Source organism: Pelmatolapia mariae, linkage group LG22 (genome assembly GCF_036321145.2).
Source record: "Pelmatolapia mariae isolate MD_Pm_ZW linkage group LG22, Pm_UMD_F_2, whole genome shotgun sequence".
Classification (NCBI taxonomy): Eukaryota; Metazoa; Chordata; class Actinopteri; order Cichliformes; family Cichlidae; genus Pelmatolapia; species Pelmatolapia mariae.
This window is the reverse complement of record NC_086245.2, coordinates 17,005,097-17,017,387: the sequence shown is the minus strand read 5'-3', so window position 1 is coordinate 17,017,387 and position 12,291 is coordinate 17,005,097. Positions and strand designations below refer to the sequence as shown.

The 12,291-nt window shown below is 43.3% G+C and overlaps 1 protein-coding gene across 1 annotated transcript in view; it reads left to right on the top strand.

Moving 5' to 3' along the window:
• Positions 1-12,291, top strand: part of pard6gb (par-6 family cell polarity regulator gamma b) — a 33,851-nt gene that overhangs the window by 6,631 nt on the left and 14,929 nt on the right. The window lies entirely within an intron of this gene.

Genomic DNA, 12,291 nt, shown 5'->3' with positions numbered 1-12,291 from the left:
CGGCAGTCCCATAGAAATCAGGTCACTGAGCAAAGGCCTGTATCCCGGCATACCAGACATTACTGAGAGACAAAAGATCTGCATGAAAAGAGAGACTCCTTACCGGGCTCTCTCAGTTTGTGTGTGTGCATGTGCTGGTGTATTTGTTCAAACACAACACCACGGCACTCTGAATGGGAACCAACTCCTAGTCTCTCTCGCGCACTCTCTCACTGATCCCAACTCTGGAGAGGGTCTCGACTGCTGCCAGCCAGTCATCGAGCATACAAATGAATCTATCACCATTCACGTCTATTCATACCCACAATCCTCCTTGGAATGTCCCTCGCTTGGTTGTGTAATGAACGGGTTCACTCCGGGGTATTGTTTTAATTGTCAACCAGTGGTTCAAAAAACAAAAAGATATCCACAGATTTCCAGCAAGAAACCAGGTTGAGATATTTGAGAGGCCCAATCAGAGTGTGAGTCACCGTCTCGAGAGATCAAATGGCCAGACCAAAACCAACTAACTGTAAGTTGGCTCATAAGTCATCCTGCAGTAATGTTTGACTTAAAAATAAATGCTCATTCGACCAGTCAGGTCGCGTAAGTGTAACACCTGAAAGCCATAATTTGTGTCCTTGTGGTTTAGCTGACACGTCATGCATTACTTCTCACTGTCCTGCTGCTTATCTAAGTGTCTATATTCCTCTGGTGATGCATTTGATTCTCATGAATATTCCCCCTTGCTGGCATCTTCCAGAGCATTTAAAACAAAGGGGAAATTCCCTCAAACACCAGAAGGACAGAGGAGTCTTTGCTGATAGAGAGATTTGGCTGCTCTTATTGTGGGAAGGGGCGTATTTAGTGCTATTGTGGTGGTGAACTGCTGACGTGGTTTAGAGGAATTTGCATTGTTGTGACTGATGTTGAAACAGTCGGAGCATCCTTATGGCTCATTTATGCTCGCTGCAGTGGTTGCTTTGGACACCAGTGATGACGCCTCATCCATTTATACTTGCTTTTAAGGCGCTTTTGTCTCAAAGTTGCAGAAATCTCCCTCCATGGGGAATCTGGGAGTCCCTGTGTCATAGAAATACTTGCACAGGTGGACATGCTGACAGTCTTGGCTTAAGCTCGACTGTTAGAAAAATTAAGAGATGCACAACTGGGCAAAAAAACAGCAAAGAGCAACTCGTGCCAACGGGTATGATGTCACTTTTATCATCCGTTGCCATTCACACGCAGGAGAATGGAAAGTATAAATGGGCCCCGTCGCTGGGTTTCTCTCGGTGATGTGGATGTCATGACCATGTAGTTGTTCTACTTTCCAAACTGCCTGGAGTCCCTTATGAAGAAGTGCAGTGGTGCTCATACCAGACTAGAACATACCTCTACCTTTGCACAGAGCCTTCCCCGCATTCAGTGTCTGATGTTGAAATTTACATCACTCGACTTTTCACAAATGAAATTGTAACACTGGTCTTTGTATAGTCTATTGTTAAGTGCTGGACAAAGAGTTGTGTGTGTGTTTGGCAGTGTGAGTACCTTATGCCTGAGAGAAGATGCCCCTGTAACCAGTGTAGTGGCATGGGAAAGTGTGTGTGTGGACTGTATCAGTCAGTACCAGCCTGTTAGTGCGGGTCATCAGTGGTGTCGCCACATTACTTCTCTGTCTGCTCAGATGAAAGGAAAGGCTTCACACACACATTAAAACAGTGTGACTCACCATCCAGTCACAGCAGGGGGATTGTGTTTAACTTCAACCAGCCGTGGCTTTCATATTGATCTAGACATGAAAATAAAATCTTAATTATAGAATTTAAAAAGTTACAGCACTGGATGGCATGTGTAGTTGTTTCATAGATGCAGTTTATAATGAAAAACTTTAAAAGCTTTAGGGAGGGAAAAAAAACATTAAATCGTGCCCTGACATACCAATGTTGTTTTGGTCTAAAGGGTTTATGATTAATAACTCAAAATCTTTGTACTTCATTGCTCAGACAGACCCTCCCTTCCACCACTTGACTGGTCATCTGTCTGTGCTTGTGTATGGGCATGTACCTTTTCAGTGTTGCTCCATTTAACAGTGGGTATTTTGAATGTGCCCATGTCTCTTTCATCTACCTGATACTCCCCTGCCAGGCTTACATTTCCATTGTTGGTAAAACTGCTTCAGCACGTGCCACAGTTTTGTGGCAGTGATGCTGATGGTACCAGTTACTGCCCGTAGGTGCTGATGGCAGCTTTTTTTCTTTTTTCTTTTTTTCTTTTTTTTTTTTTGTTTTAAACTTCACCTGCAGAGTACAGGGTTACACTTTGTGGTTTTTATCCAAGTAGCCTCTCATTACAGGGTGCTTGTATTTAATCATAGCAAAGAGAAGATAATTGTTAACATTGTGGAGTGAACTGAGATATCTTTGATGTCCGTTTTTGAGTTTACAAAAGGTGATTTCGATTGCTGTCGTTGTCGGGCATGGTAGACTCTTAAATACTTGCCATGTGCAAAGAATAGAGGCAAACAAGTGATGGGAGGGGAGAGAATAGGACACATGAGAAGATAAGAGTTGGAGGAGTTCTGTATGTGGAGTTGTTCTACTTCTCTCCAGTGTGTGAGCAGTTTGTTGTGTTGCCAACTAATGACTCTAAATTGGGATCTCATTTTGGGGAAAATGCATACAGTGACTCCTGTACCCTCTTCTTTTCTCAGCTTTTGCTTTCCAGTTTAATACGTCAGTAACGCCTACAGTGTTCCAGCACGTCTGACGTATTGTCAGATGTTTATGGTGCGCTTATCTAGGGAAACTGCAGATGTACTAACTGCCCATTCATATTCTGTCTCAAAACAATGCAAATTAAGATACAGATAAGCCTAAGAGGGGAACACTGCCTACACTGATGTCAGCATTTCATTTATGTATTTTTCTTCTATTAAAGTGGATCTATTCATATGCTTTTCACTATTCTTTGTCATTAGATGTATGGTTACAATGCAGAAAAATTTCAAATAATGTCAGCATATAGTCCCCAAGCTCAGGCTTCAGACTGCTCCAAATGCTTTCAGGCAGTTTTTGTTTGTTTGTTTGTTTGTTTTTTAATCCTTGAATGTGTATGATGCAAAAGAAAGGAGATCGTCCTGCTATGATCATCTCAGCGCACAGCTCCATCTTCCTTCAGTGTTCCATTTGTGGTCAGCCAAACTCGTTTTACATTGTGGGAAACATACAGCCCGCTTTATTCTTAAGTGAGCCAGTGAAACCTCCCCATTCTGTCACTGTTTAGAAGTTTAACTGCACATTTAATCCCAGACACATCTTAATATAAGAAAAAGAACGGCTTTTACAACAGTGTGTTGTAACGATCTGTTGCTGGTAGTAAATGAAAGAAATCTAGAAGCACAACTCTTTGCCCAGATTGGGCAATTTTTGTTAATTAGCAGAAAATGTCCTTTTATTTTTTTAAGAAATCTTTAGTAGATGGTGGGGAAAAAATTTAACTTTTCTGTCTTTTAACGGTTTATTATTTGGTCATGTTGATATAGTATGAAAGGCAACGTCCTTATCAGTAGGAAATGATGTAAAACTCCTGAAAATGCAGGTAATTGTTCAAAAGTTATGCCCTCCTTCACATTTTCCAAAGCTTTGGGGTCTTTTTTGGGCCAATTCTGGCCCCTGGGCCTCAAGTTTGACACCACTGCTCTAAAAGAAGACAAAGGAGCTAAAACAGCCTGGGCTGCGCCGAAGAGCAGTGCGCCATGAATCACACAAAATTACTCTAACAGAGTCTAAGAATGTAAAATGTGGAGTTGAAAATGAGTGTAATAAGTTCCCCATAAATTAACAGAAATATTAACTGACCCCTGTTGGTCGACACAGCATTGGATAGAATCTATCCAAGCCGTCTCTGGAGTATAACAGGAACTGCACATGAAGGCATTTAATGTGCTGAAAAGCTTTGAGAGCTGGCAGGCTTCAGCGCCATCTTGCAGGTAGTGGTGCACAGCTACTAATTTTCCACACTACAGTAATGACTCTAATAATCGTGATGAGGGTCTTTAATGATTTGTGTACACTGGATTACAAGTGGGGTTCAAACGAGGACATGCATGTTGAATTATATTGAAACTGTACCTGCACTTACACCATGGCAGACACAATCTGCGTCTATCCAAGCAAAGCACATTCCTGTTTTTAAAGGGCTGGTTTTTGGGGAGGGGGGTTGCGGGGGGGGGGGGGGGGGGACTGCAGTTGTTTTTGTAGACGATGCCAGTGGCCTGCACACAGACTAAACTTTCAACAGTGACAAGAGACCCCTTTTTGGCAAAGGGCTGAAAGTTTAAATAAATAGATCTATCGAGGTGAGCCAAGGTTGTGTCTGAGCGTGCTGAGCGCTGGGGGTTTACAGCTCCGGCAACCCAGCTGCTCTCCCCACCTGTGAAAACTACGATCAGATACCACCATCGGCCAAACTAAAGAAAGATGTGGCACCACAGCACAAAAAGAAAAAGCGGTGGACTGTATCAGCAGCTGTGCCAGTTACAGCTGAGCTGTGCAGACATCCAGACCGAGGCTGTTACACAACAGCTTGGACTTCACAGTTGCTTGGAGATCAAAGAAAAAGGAAAATATATATTTCTGAATGTCTCCACTTTGCAGATTTCCCACAGATGACCTTTTATTTACTTTTTTCTCCTAACACAACTACAGAGTTGTCATACAGTAAAGTTACATAGTAACAGGAAGAACTAATGCCGCCTGCTGAAATTGCTTGAGTGGAAGGGTTATTAATTGTTTTAGCATAAGAGTCACTTTAATCGGGTGCTTCTGTTCGTTGCAAACTGTTGACATCCAAATTGTGAGGAGGGGGGAGGAACATATGGGAGGTTGAAAAATCAGCTTTCTTTCATCCCAGAATAAGACTTTTGAAATTAATCACAGATGAATCAAAGGAGGAGTCTTTGTCACAACAATGTGTTTTGTGGTATCTGGTGCACACACCATGCAGTGTTTGCTACTAATTTAACTTCTATTTGAGGCAGATGGGGTTGCACACATAAAAGAGGCACACATGTTCTGCAGATATTTTAATTGTGAAGTACTTAATGAATAACTGGGCGAGCTATTCGGCTGCTTTTTCAGTCTGCAGAACAAACAGACTACATTCGAGTCCACCTGTCACAATAGTTTGGGTGGCAAATTAACTTTCTCCACCAGGATGAGATCCTCTTTGGAGGAGTGGCTAAATGATATTGAGGACCATCACAACGGCAACCAGGCCAGCCAAGCCAAGCAGTGGAAAACATGTGATGGAAAGGTCCAGGGTGAGCTAGTTAGAAGGAAATGATCTTTCCAAACAAGACTGAAGGGATTTCCCCCCTAGTAAAGTCAGGGATGATTTTGTTATTGCCTTCACATATACTTGCAGCCAAAGTAAGCCTGAGTGTGGGAATCATGGGGATGTTGGTGATATGGGTGAGGCCCACAGGTTTGACCTTAACCAAACCAGCCCTGACCTTTCCCACTCTGGAGTCACTGTGACAAAGAGCAGGAGCTCTGCTCAAACTAAAACCACACTCAGCAACCCCCATACGCATCCCCTCCTCACTTATCCTGCCTCAGTTTTTCATGGTAATGTGATAGAAAATTATTAAATTTCTGTTGTGAAATTACAGAAACACTTATCAAAGAGAAGATATTAGGAAGAATTTAAGAAGGAAAAAATGTTGATGTGCTAAAAGGTGGTTAAACTTTTAAGGGTTTATGCCTCCGTGTTGACGGCATACATGCTTAAATATTACCCTGGAGACGAATTTCTTATTGTGGTTTTTGTCTCAAGTCTCATTTATTATTACCAAACATTACATCAGTTTCAATTTTATTTCTATAGCACATTTAAAAAGACCAAGGTACATCAAAGTGCTTCACACAAGTACAGCAGTACAGGATTGCAACAATAGAAGAACAAAGAAAATACAGTTATCACTTGATAGCCTTTTCTTCTTTCGTAAACCACCTGCCTAGTCTTGTGTGGGATCCCCTCATTGAGCCAAAACGGCTCTACCTCATCGAGGCATAGACGCGGGTCATTGTGGGTCCTGCTGTGGTGTCTGGCACTGGGATTATCCTGGTCCTGTGTGGTGCCAGGGACATGATGGAGCTGTGGAGTGCGCTTATTTCGGTGTGATTGGTGGAGTTTGGACATTGAGTCATCACTTTGGTCTCTTTCTTGTATTTGTTGAGTCGTTTTTGCAGTTTGCGCGAGGCATTGTCCTTCTGGGAAGGCTAGTCTTTCTGTAGCATGGCGTGCTTGGTCTGTAGCACCAGTTTGGTACATTTTCCCAGCAGAACATTGCATTAAAAAAAGAGGTCTATATGTTGGGCCTCATCTGCGTATATTTTCTGAAATGAGGTTCTCAATTGCATCCCAAAAGTATAAATTTGTTCCAAACCAGTTACTGTAAAGATTCCTCAATGCGGGTCTTTATAGTAGCTTTTCTACATTTTTAGAGCCACTGCCTCTGCAGTGATCCTTACAGCCTCTCTGTGCTGCTGTTTTGGTCAACTGCAAAGATCCTGTCAGCACATCTGGCCACTCACACCATGGCCAAAGGGCTTCTGAGAACACGTGCATGCACGTGTGTACTTTTGTCCACATGTCCCCGTTCACAGCCTTTGATCCATGTGGGCAAGAGAGAGAGAGTCACCTCAGTAATTGGCGTTGGCTGTGTTTTCTAGGACGCCTCTCTAAGCTGATTTAGTCCTAAAGACACCAGATTAGAGTGGATGTTTTGATTAGTGTAGATAATTCAGCATTTATTCCTGCCAGTGCAGCTTTTCTTTTTCTTTTTTTTTCAGTTTCATCTTCTGTGCTCAGTTGCATTTCAGATGCCGCTCGGTGGATTAATAACTCGCATTCCAGTGAACTGCCTTGATGGCCCGAAACCATCCTTTTCCTCATTCCAGCGCATCTATTTTGGTCATGCAAAGGTACTGCCTCATTGCTCGGCCTTTAATGTGCTTTTGACTCCATTTGTGGTGTCATTAAGAATGACTTTCAGTATCATCTATTGCGCTGGAGCCTCAAGTACCTCGTCCCTTTGTGTTTGGCACCACAGAGCAGCCCCTGGCTCTGCGATGAAGGTTCAGTGAAAGGGGCTGCTGTGAAATAACTACCCGACACACTGCATATGGCTCTAAAGAGGAAAGAGTGGTTGTCATTTAATCTGTTTTTTCTTTCTTCCCTTGTCTTGTTCTTTGTTACAATTCTCCTCTCTTTTGCTTTCTCTTGTCCTCAGAACAGATGTAAAAGTGCAGTTTCTGCACCGATGGCAGCAAAACTATAGTATCTGATCATCTCGGTATGTGTTCAAGTATTTTACTTAAGGTAGCTCCAGCCAGTCCTCATTCTTTTCACGTTAGCGTTTAAACATGACTCAGTCGTCAAGGGCAAAGAGGGGAGAAAACCACAGCAGACAGTGGGGAGTCACCCTGACAGTAAGACAGACAAACATGCAGGAAAGGGGGAAGGAAGGAGAGACAGCCGGGCAGGTTGAGTCCACCTCTAGCCTGTGGTCTGGCTTTTATCCTCTTCTTCCAATCTGAGCCAACAGAAATCAGCAATTTTTAGGAAAATGTGAAAAAGAATCAAAGCTTTTTAGCTTTAATTTAAACAACGGTACAGGACAAAAAGATTTTTTATTAGTGCTTTTTGAAAGCTTTAAACAGATACTTTGATGTCACATCTGTGTGACATTCAGAGGGCAGCAGCATGGGAGAAGGTTTCATGGATCAGTCACTGTCAGAAATATGAAGCCTTGCCTCTATTGGGGGGGGGGGGGGGGGGGGGGGGTGCTGTGCCATAAAACCGTGTGTAGTTCTTGTGTATGTGTGGGCGTCACAATAAAACCTGTGTGTGGCCTTTTTCTGTGTCTTCAGACAATGCCAGCTATAGTTAAAGAGTGATTAAGATCCCCGCTTCCTGCCAGGAGCAGGACAGAGCGGCAATAGCCATTACTGATGGGGTGGACAACAGAGCCACGGCAAACCAGCTTGCATGACGCTGTAAATCGTCTCAGCTGGCAGGGAAAAAGAGATGGACGTGCACATGAGAATGCACTAAAGCGACAGCACAACAATGTTAACCATGCAGCCAGTCAGGAAGTGCATCATTTTATGATGACTGCACCAGAGGCCGGGCTTGCGCTTGACCCGTAACAAAAGCACTTCTTACTGTCGAATGCATACTTTCCTACGTGATCAACAGTCACAACGCAGCGCTTCGCTGTGTTCTCAAGACCTGGGAGGGAAAGTCCTGCTTTTTTTAATGAAACTTTCGAAGGTTGTTGCATTTGTCAAAGCTGTATTCGTGTTTGTGTTTGCTAAGTCTCTGTTTTCATTTTGGTTTACGACCTCACTTTGAACTGCACCCCCGCTCTCCCGCAACGAAGTTTCCAGACATTGTGGGAGAGCGTCTGTGTCAGGGCACCCATCCCGAACATCTGCTTGCCACTTACGACGGGCATTTTAATTGATTTTTATTTTTGCCTTTGAAAAGTCTGGAGTCAGCATTGCTCTTTTTGTCAACCTGTCCAAAAAGGAAAAGGAAAATCGATCAGATGTTTTACGCTCTCTGACAGGCACGTTTCCTCGAGGACACAGCTGATTTGCAGTTCTTCATATGGGTGAAAATGAACTCCATACACAGCTGGTCTCAATTTAAGAATCCCATCACACCTCGACAGAGTGTCTGTTATGACTACTCCTTTTTAAAAACAAAAAAAACAAAACAAACTCAGGGCCTCTGAAATTGAATTCATCCTGCGTGCACATAAAGCTCTAGAGAGCCGGGCTCTGGAAATGTGATGGATGTCATGAACATAGCCGGTCCTTCGGAGACAAACAAACAACTTCCTAAGTCACTACCAGCAGCATGAACCTTCAAAGAGCATAAACGAGCTTGTCCTTTCCCCTGGTTTATGGCCGGGAAGTGGAATGAGATCCTGTCACATGTGTGACTTTGAATATCCCAACTGTATGTGGGTTTCTGTTCTCCGTTTATGTGTTTGTTTGGAAGCTGTTTTAAGAATCATTTCTACAGCTTTGTTTTTGTGCTTTCAGCCTGACTCTTATACAAATTCTTTCAGGCAGTCGTGACTCATGTCACCCAAACAGATAGTATCTTGGTCTTTTTGGGGGGGAGGGGAGCATATGGAAAAATACACTATGATACTACACTCGACTGATTAAAAGTACTACATTTTATTTTATTTTCTGCTCTCCGCTGCCACCAGTTGCCCTGTGCATTTGTTTTCATTCAACACCTTGCAGAAGTGACTATGCATGGTCTGGCTCTGATACCTAAATTTAGCACAGATTGATTTTTGTGGGACTCTGTATTCAGAAATAACAACGTAATTCAGTCGGTACCCTAAAATGTGCCGCTTTCAGTACCCAACCTAATGATCTGTTTGGCGTTGACGAAGCGGACAGAGATGAGTGATGGCAAATTTCACATTTAATACCAACAAATTAGGAGCAAAGGAAGTGTGTGTTTGGCAAACATTCATGACCAGTTTACAGTTGTCAACATGTCTGTCACAGTTGGCAAAGTAGCTTTAACTTGTGTTTCCCTACACATGCACGTACTCGTTTGCCTTCCTTTACATTGTTTCCCCTCCATTCCTGATGGCTACACCTGGTTGAAGGGAGGTTCAGGTGTGCCATACAGACAGATTGTATATGTGGGTTTGAGTTTGATCTCTGAGCAGGATGGCAAACATCTGTAGTCCCCAAGATGTCAAACTAGTCCCTCTATAACAGTTACATCCGTCAACCTTATCTCCAGCAATGAATCAGACCTAAATGATGGATGATGATGATGATGATGAGTTCCTTCAGCCAGGACAGAGACAGACCGAGAGTGGTCAAGTACAAGAATGCAGTGGAAAATTCCCAGGCAAAGTTTGGACCGAACCGTGAGCAAAGTAAGGGAAGAGGGTGAAGATTTGGGGTTAGAGAGAGCGGGGAATATGGCCGCTGGGTGGGTGTTAGTGGGTTTTCAAGGGAGGAGTCGCTGGTTTGGTGCAGAGACAGCTCGCTGCAGTTCCTCCTTAATTACAGCTCTACTGAAGGACAAGGCCAGGCATGCTCTGAGTGTGCTGCTGTGTATGTGTGCAGCAGTGGAAAACGCACACTCATTCACACATGTGAATGTTATGAACACAGCTGCAAGCTTGAGCAAAGGATTTGTGTCCTTTTTTTGAGGAAATCCCATCATCAAAGCGTGCAAGATGGCTCTAAGTGTATGCGGCAGTCTGCGGTGCAATTATCAGCTCAAAACCCTGGACTTGGCTTCAGTGTAGTTTATATTTGTTCTGTTTTCTGCACCTGGTGAAAAGCTTTTGGATTCATTTCAAATTTGAACTTTAAAGTTAAAGCTACTGCGCATTTCGAGGCTTCGTGACATCTTGAGCTATGACGAGTGTTTGCTAGCTAGCACAACATCAACCTAGTTTAGCCTCTGCAAAGAGTTATTTTGGGAGTCCATAATTACAAAGGGAGGGACTGACTATGCTTCTCGAGAGCTCAGCCACAGAAACGCACTCCCCACGGGCATAGTCGCTCAGCTAACTCCAAGTTAGCTGTGTCCTGGCTACAGAAACGGTTCTGTGGTGACCAGTAGTAGCATGGCTAACATGAATGTGATAAACAAGTAGATTGCACCTAACACCTCGCTTTAAAATTTATAGGTATCTTGCAGATACACTAAACATGTAGACTCACTCTTTCAGATCCAACTGTAGAGCAAAGTAACTTTATTTTCCTAATTTGATGACCCCGGTGTGGTCCCCGAGGCCAAAATCATACAGCGCTAAATCCACCAAACTTTAAAGCCTATGCAAACATATGGGAGGACTGTAGGGTTTATTATTTTTGTAGGTTTCTGGTGTTTGGTTACTGAACCTCACTAACAGTGGTGTCAGTAAAGGTGAGGATGGCAGAGCATGCACACACTTAACATGCACACAGTCACCAGTGTGTCTTATGCATATTGTAAAGATCACGCCTGTAGTCATTTTTGTGTCACAGCACATTTCATATGTGTCGTGTAGTTTTGTTTTTCCTCTCTACACTTAAAGTGGTTGGAGCTGGTTCTGCTGAGAGGGAGTGCAGTGTTTCTTTAGGGTTGTGTACTTTTCTTGTATTCCCATGTGGCCAAGCCACACTGATGAATTGAGAGGCCATTTCGTTGTTTGTTTTAAGTGGGGGGGGGGCTGGATTTCTGAGTTTGAACTCTTTTGATTGTCCCTGGTGAGGAAAACACTTGTTTGTTGTGTAGCCCCAACAGATTACATAATTGATATTTTTTGTATAATTTATTTCTATCTTATATCATATATTACTTATATTTTACTCACATCTGGTTGTTAAAGGGCTATGTAAGTGTGTGTGCGATTTTTAGGTAGCTAAAATACAGTACATTGTTTTATATAGGTCATGAGGCTATAACAATGAGACAAGCTGTCATGCCCCTGCGACTCTGGCTGTTATTCAGCCATAACATTCAAAGTCACAATTTGATTGGCTACAATTGTGGTTGAAGCCTTTTATGATTGGCCATCACAAATCACCAGAGCCTGATAGTGGCCCCTGCAACGTGCATCAAAGTAAACCCCAATTAACCTCTAATCAAGGTGTCTTAGCTAAGACCTGTCCATGATTTAACAGAGGGAGCTTTAGCAATATTTAAGTTCTAGTGAGAGGTTCTCAAATGGCACTTGTGCATCTTTTAATATAATCTTGCAAAGGACAAACTTGAAGTCTCATAAACATGGTTTGCTTTTTGAGCCCATTCGGGGATGCAGTCGGCACCGAAACACCAATAAATTCCCACAAAGGTTTGAGGAAAAAGCCCTCTTCATCTGATCTTATGAGCAGAACAAAAACACACACCGTGAGAAGACACTGCCCCCTTCTCCCAACCACCATCCCCCGTTCTCTAAACATGTGGGCCACGAGTCGGTGGTTGAATCAGGCCAACTCAGCAGTTCAGGACGGGAGAGGAAGGAAAAGAATGGAGGAGGGGAGGAATGAGCCCTGACTCTTGTCCTGGTACGAATTGTATCCTAGAGACTCCCTGAAACAATGGTTACTGACAGCTCATGTGGAAATACTCCCACAGACAGTTTTGACATGGTGTGTGAGAGAGAGGGAAGAGAGCATAGGAGAGTACTGACTGTTTTAGCTGTAGCTAGCTGCGAGATGAAGTAAACCGCAAATGAAATCAGTGGAGCAAAGCAGGGGCAGGAAAAAC